Below are 6,927 nucleotides of genomic sequence, written 5' to 3'. Positions count from 1 at the left end.
CTTGAACACACGGGACTGATCGGTTTGTGCATTTTTGCTGTTCCGCTTTCTCAGCCGGGGCAGACGTCTCCGAGAGAGGGGCCACTGAAGCCTCGCCAGCACCCGAAACAGCGTTCCGCACACCGCGAACCCAAACGCTGTTGACCCCGTCTGGGTGAATGAACGCTGCTGAGTCAGACCTTGCTTTTCCGTCACCCAGAGGCTGAGCTGCAGAGTGGCCTTTGGGAACCGCCCAGGCCAGCGCTGGGGCCGGTGCACCCCCGGTAAACACACAGGCCCCCAGCACCCCGGATGTGCCTTTCTGGGGAAGCCTTGACTCACCGTCCCAACTCGGACCCATTTTCCTTTCTCGTTTCCTTTATTCTTTTTTTAAAAAAATGTTTAATCGAAGGCTCATTGCTTTACAGAACTCTGCTGGTTTCTGCCAAAGAGCAACATGAATCAGCTGCAGGTATATGCATGCCCCCTCGCGGACAGTGGTTTTCCGCGTTCTTTTCATCCAGGGCTGAGATGATGCTCACTTACTCCCAGGCGGTCCCCCTGTGCTCCCACCGGCTCGAGGTTTCTTGGCTCCAGACTCTGGCAGCTTGACATGGAAACTGGACTCCTCGTCCTCTCCTCACCTCTCGTCCACCCTTGTCTCCATGGCGGGTAGCGGGAGAGTCCTGGGAGGGGAGGAGGTCAGCAAGACCTCGTTCTTTAAGGACCACTTGTTTCGTTCTGTTTTCTGCACACCGGCATGGGGAAGTTGGCCTGTGCAGGTTACCGTTGCGGGTATTAGGTACGATCTGCACACACACCACCGTTTACAGCCCCATTGGCCGGGTCACTGAACTGTAGCCTCCCTGCCCAGTGATGTGAGAATTCCATGCTCTGCTCAGGGTCACGAGCAATCAAGCATTCTGCAAAGGAGTATCTTGAAGGCACCTCTTGCTACTCTTTTAAGAACCCGAAGTCACAGCATGTATATTATCTATGGTGAAACAGATCACCAGCCCAGGTGGGATGCATGAGTCAAGTGCTCGGGCCTGGTGGGCTGGGAAGACCCAGAGGAATCGGGTGGAGAGGGAGGTGGGAGGGGGGATCGGGATGGGGAATACGTGTAACTCTATGGCTGATTCATATCAATGTATGACAAAACCCACTGAAAAAAAAAAAAAAAAGAACCCGAAGTCTTGGCTCCTCAGCAAACACGTCTGGAGTAGCACCACCTCTGCAGTGCGGTCCTGGTATCACTGAATCCTGATGGAATAACTGTGTTCTTAACCCAGGAGTAGGGCATGTCTACAGGTCTGTGGCTCTCAGCAGGTTAAGGGGTAAGGATTTCTTCTGTAGCACTGAGTTATTCACAATTTCCCCCATAAATAAAAACAAAGGACACAGGGTGGGCTAATGATTTCTTGGTTTTTATAGCCCATGTCGACAAGTTTAATATCTGAAAAAAAAAAAAAGGAGAATCTGATACTGTTTAGATAGTTTAAGGATACCCTGATGTTTAGTGGACTGTGCTATTTATTCATTTATTACTTTTGCAATAATTTGTGTGAATCCTAGCTCACTTAAAAAATACATTTGTTTATTTGACTCTGCCAAATTTTAGTTGCTGCTTGTGGGATCTAGCTCCCCGACCAGGGATCGGACCTGGGCCCCTTTTGTCGAGTGTTGATTTCTCACAATTGGACCAGCAGGGGGGTCCCGGGACTGTGCTGTTTGCTGCTCAGCAGCGTCCCCAGGAACCAGGACAGGTGTGTCTGGGATGCAGCTGCATGGGCGGGAAGGGCCTCACCTGTGACCCCTTCCCCGTGTGTCTCCTGGGCTGTCTCTCACTCCAGTTACACCAACACACTTTTATCGCAGTCTTAACACCTATCAGGCAATTTTATGTCTTAAAAAAGTGGATAGAAGATGCTGGCTTTGGGGTGTGCGCTCAGGGGGAGAGTCTGAGCCCTGGAGCCTTGAGGGCGGCTCCGGCCTGGGTCAGCCCCAGCCACCCCCCCACCCCCTGCCACTGCACCACGGCTTCCACCTGCCTGTTTGTTCCTTCCTTTCTGTCTCTCCTGGGTTCAACTTTCTCTAGCTGGCAAATATCTGCTTAATGCTGGAAAAAAACTCTTCAAAGTAAATGCAGCTTGTCTTTGTTCCAGAAGTAAAACCTCACTGTGTTCCTAGCAGCTTTTCAAGCCCAGAGCTATGTGCAAGTGCAGCATACAGTTTTAAAATATGCAGTGGTGTGTGTGTGTGCCTGCATGTGTATTTTCTAGAAACTGATGCTGTGAAAAACATCAGCCTCCCTAGACATGTTTCATATTTTCTTTCAGTAAACTCTGAATTTTGTTCTTGGGATGAGTCAGGCTTGTGATTGCTAGAAAGCATAAATTTGCCCAAATATCATACAACTTCCTTTGTGACATAATTTGTGCCAAAATAAGACTTTTATTCATCTTTTCCTAAAATGTTAGGTTTATCTGGACGTTTTTTAAATTAAAAAATTGAAAGTGGTAGGAGTGAGGACCAGAACAAGACTTGTGGACCCAAAGGCAGAGAATATTTCAGTTGGCCCCTTGCACCCATCTCCATGCTATTCAAATGTGTGCCAGACACATTTGTCTAAAGAAAATCTATAATGTTTTGGCTTTTTACATGATCAGTTCAGTTGCTCAGTTGTGTCCAACTCTTTGCAACCCCATGGACTGCAGCACGCCAGGCCTCCCTGTCCATCACCAACTCCCAGAGTTTACTCAAACTCATGTCCATCGAGTCGGTGATGCCATCCAACCATCTTATCCTCTGTCGTCCCCTTCTCTTCCCACCTTCAATCTTTCCCAGCATCAGGGTCTTTTCCAATGAGTCAGCTCCTTGCATCAGGTGGCCAAAGTACTGGAGTTTCAGCTTCAGCATCAGTCCTTCCAATGAATATTCAGGACTGGTTTGGATCTCCTTGCATGCAGTTCAAGGGACTCTCAAGAGTCTTCTCCAATACCACAGTTCAAAGCATCAGTTCTTCAGCACTCAGCTTTCTTTATAGTCCAACTTCCACATCCATACATGACTACTGGAAAAACCATAGCTTTGACTAGACAGACTTCTGTTGGCAAAGTAATGTCTCTGCTTTTTAATATGCTGTCTAGGTTTCTTCCAAGGAGCAGTTTTATTTTAATTTCTTTGTCTTTTATTTATTTTAATCTATTTAATTTTAATTTCTTTAATTTAAATGTCTTTTAATTTCATGGCTGCAGTCAGTATTTGCAGTGATTTGGGAGCCCCCCAAAATAAAGTCTCTCACTGTTTCCATTTCTTCCCCATCTATTTGTCATGAAGAGATGGGACCGGATGCCATGATCTTTGTTTTCTGAATGTTGAGTTTTAAGCCAACTTTTTCACTCTCCTCTTTCACTTTCAAGAGGCTCTTTATTTTTTTTTTCATTTATTTTTATTAGTTGGAGGCTAATTAGTTTACAATATTGTAGTGGTTTTTGTCATACATTGACATGAATCAGCCATAGATTTACATGTATTCCCCTCAAGAGGCTCTTTAGTTCTTCTTTGTTTTCTGCCTTAAAGGTGGTGTCATCTGCATCTCTGAGGTTATTGATATTTCTCCCTGCAATCTTGATTCCAGCTTGTGCTTCATCCAGCCCAGCATTTTGCATGATGTACTATGCATAAGAGTTAAATAAGCTGGGTGACAATATACAGCCTTGAGGTACTCCTTTCCCGATTTGGGCTTCCCTGGAGACTCAGCTGGTGAAGAAGCCGCCTGCAGTGCAGGAGACCTGGGTTCGATCCCTGGGCTGGGAAGGTCCCGTGGAGAAGGGAGCGGCTACTCACTCCAGTATTCTTTCTGGAGAATTCCATGGACTGTATAGTCCACGCGGTCACGAAGAGTCGGGCACGACTGACCGACTTTCACTTTCACATGATAAGTCACTATTTAAAAAACTTTTCTCTTCAGCATTTGAACTGCTTGAAGCACCTTTCGCACCTATCGCCAACGCAGCGCGCCGGGGGGTGACTTTACCCGCGTGTTCAAGTGTGCAAGGGCTGCGCAGCGCGCCCAGGAGGTCAGCTTCTGTTTGCACGTCTCCCGCTGCAGGGTCTCTGCCATTCAGAGAGACTCTCAGGGACAGGCCGCCGGGAGGGGATCTGGCGCGCGGTGACCGGGCTGAGGACCGGGAACCGCCGGGCGCCCCCGCCACTCTCCGCGAGGCCCCGCCCCGTGGCCCCGCCCAGCGGCCCCGCCCCGCGGCCCCGCCCCGCGGCCCCGCCCCGCCGCGCGGCCTCGGGGCGGGCCCTCAGTCTGCAGCCAATGAGCACCGGCGGGCCAGGAGCGCGGCGGCTTGTTGCCTCGGCGACCGGCGCGCGGCCCCGCCCCCGCCGAGCCTCCCGGTCGGGTTCGGACTCCAGCGCCAGTGGGTCCGGCGCAGTGGACGCACGATGCCCAAGTGGGGCGCGCGGCGGAGGCCCGGCCTCCTGCTCGGCGCGCTTCTGCTGATCGTGTGCCTCCCGGTGCTCCGCAGGTGAGCTGACGCCGCGTCCCGCGCACCTGCGCCCGCGCCCGGAGCCGGCCCGGAGCCCCCGAGGGCAGTCCCCACGGGGCGACCCTCCGGCCCCGTCCGACCGGAGCGCCGGCGCCCGGTCGCTCTGTGCCCCCGGCGCCCAGGCGCTGCACGCCCGGCCCTGGCGTCTGCACCCAGCCAGGGCTCCCCACCCTCCTGCGCAGGGGGTACGCGCAGAACTAGCCATCAGAGAGGGGCCCAGCGTGCGCGCCCCGAGTCCTCCTGCCGAGCCCCAGGCCCACTGCTTTTCTCCGAGGTTCCCACATTTCCTGCCAGGCCTGCTGCGAGGTTTCTCTGTTCGGCTGAGGTCAGAGCTCCAGCTCCGTAGGGTCCACTTGCCCGGCCCAGCGCGGTCCCCAGGTCTCTGTCCCGCGGGTCCTCCAAGCTCCTTAGTCTGGGTGTGGTTGCCCCGTTCTCAGGATGCGTCTTCCCCTTGCCCACCACCAGCCCACCAGCTCACCCCTTCCCACTCCCCATTCCCTTATAACATGTTATCTGGGGGTGCGTTTGGGGATAGAATGCTTTACCCACCACCTATGCCTGTGCCTGAGCCTAGACTTTTCCTACCGACTCTGTTTATAGGATTTTACAGCTGTGACCCTATCTCTCAGGTCAATGCCTGGAACTTTCCATATTCAAAATGTCCAGTGTTTCGGGAAGTCAGGCAGGGACGCTGGTGTTGAAGCTGAAGGCTGAGCCAGTGGACCTGCTGCAGGCACCCTGCCCTCAGCTTTATCTGTTGCTTCTTTCTGTGTCCTTGTCACTCCTCTGGGAGACGGAGATGTTTGGGAGGGAGCGAACTCTTTCCCTTTGCACCTTTCCAAGTCTGAGGTTTCACCTTTGTTTCGGAGGTGACGAGGGTGTCAGCATTGTTTGGGAGAAGGAAATGCTTTTCTGGGGCTCGGAAAACTTCAGGGCATCCGTTTCCCCAGCTACCCCAAGACTTTTCCATCCTGTCTGTGATCTCTCCCCTTCCTCTTTGAGGACTGGTCCTAGCCCTTGGAGGCACAGGGCTGACGCAAAACCCAGAGTGATCCCTCCAGGCAGAGGTGGCAGGAGCCTCTGGCATACACCCATGTATCCAGGAGACCACACCCCAGGGAGAAAGGCCCGCTGCGCAGGAGTGGCACGTGCTTGGATGCTGGAGGTCAGAGAGGCAGCAGCCCTTGGGGAACCCAGACAGGTCATGGGGAGGGGGATTGTGGCTGCGAGAGGCTTAGGATGGGCCAGGCAGGTACCCTGACAGTCTCCAGGAGGAGGCGCAAGAGGGGGCGGGTGCTTGTTGGGGTCTGGAGGGAGAAGAGGTAAAGAAACTGGGCTCTCACAGGCGAGGGAACGTGTGTTCATCTGGCGGCAGGAAGAGTTGGGTCCGTGGAACAGCCTAGACGAAGGGCAGCGGCTCCTGCCCTGGCAGAGGTGTGGCGCGTTCAGCGTTTAGGAGGGACACGGCGCTCCTGCTGCGCCTTCTTTCTCGGCAGGCGAGCCGGAGGCCGGAGAAGCTCGGGCTGGGTCAGGGCTGCCTCTGAGGTCCTCCGGAATACTTGTCTCCTTGCGTCTTTCGGGCTGTGCCTTGCAGGTGCCTTCTGCCCAGGTCCCTCTGTCCCACTTGGGCTGGACACCGAGACCTGAGTCTGGAGGCCAGAGCCAGCTCCCTCCCCTGCCTGATGCCTCGATGGCCAGGTCATCCGCCGACTGGGGCCTCTCCCAGCTGTTGGGAACCTGGACGCAGTCCCCAAAGTAGAGGTCACGTGGGGATGGGCCGCAGAGCCGGGAGCTCCAGGTCAGGGGCGAGTGTGTGGGTGGGGGAGGGGCTGCTTGGCTGCAGCCTTTTTTTTTTTCATGAACTTTTACCTGGATTGGTTTGTGGTCAATCACTGCTGTTTGCTGACATTATATCCAAGAGAAGACTTTTGAGGAAGATTTCAGCCTTTGGTTTTTTAGCTTGAACATTGGTCTTAAAAAAATCACCTTGATGGCAGTATAACCGCCGTGTAATCAGCCGCACGTGTAGCAGGTGTGTCTGCTGGGTTCTGACACATGCAACGTCCGTGGAGCGACCACCGCAGCTGCGACAGAGTGGGTGTCCACCAGCCCCGGAAGCTCACTGGTGCCCCTGGGTCCCATGCTCGCATCTCCCCAAGAACACTCATATGCTGCGTTTGGCCTCAGACACTACCTGGCATCCTCTCAAGCTTACAGAGGTGTAACCCTCTGCCTTGGCTGACTTTCTTCACTTGGCGTGTTTCTTGGGGTCCAGGGTGTGTGTGCTGGGTGAATCTCGGCTCCGAACCTCCCCTTCTCCACAAGCACAAGAATGCCTGCCTGGTGTGACAAGGGCGAGGTTCCCGTTCAGGACCTTCCCTCAGTAGCT

Source organism: Muntiacus reevesi, chromosome 9 (assembly GCF_963930625.1).
Source record: "Muntiacus reevesi chromosome 9, mMunRee1.1, whole genome shotgun sequence".
Taxonomy (NCBI): Eukaryota; Metazoa; Chordata; class Mammalia; order Artiodactyla; family Cervidae; genus Muntiacus; species Muntiacus reevesi.
Note: the sequence above shows the minus strand (reverse complement) of the source record.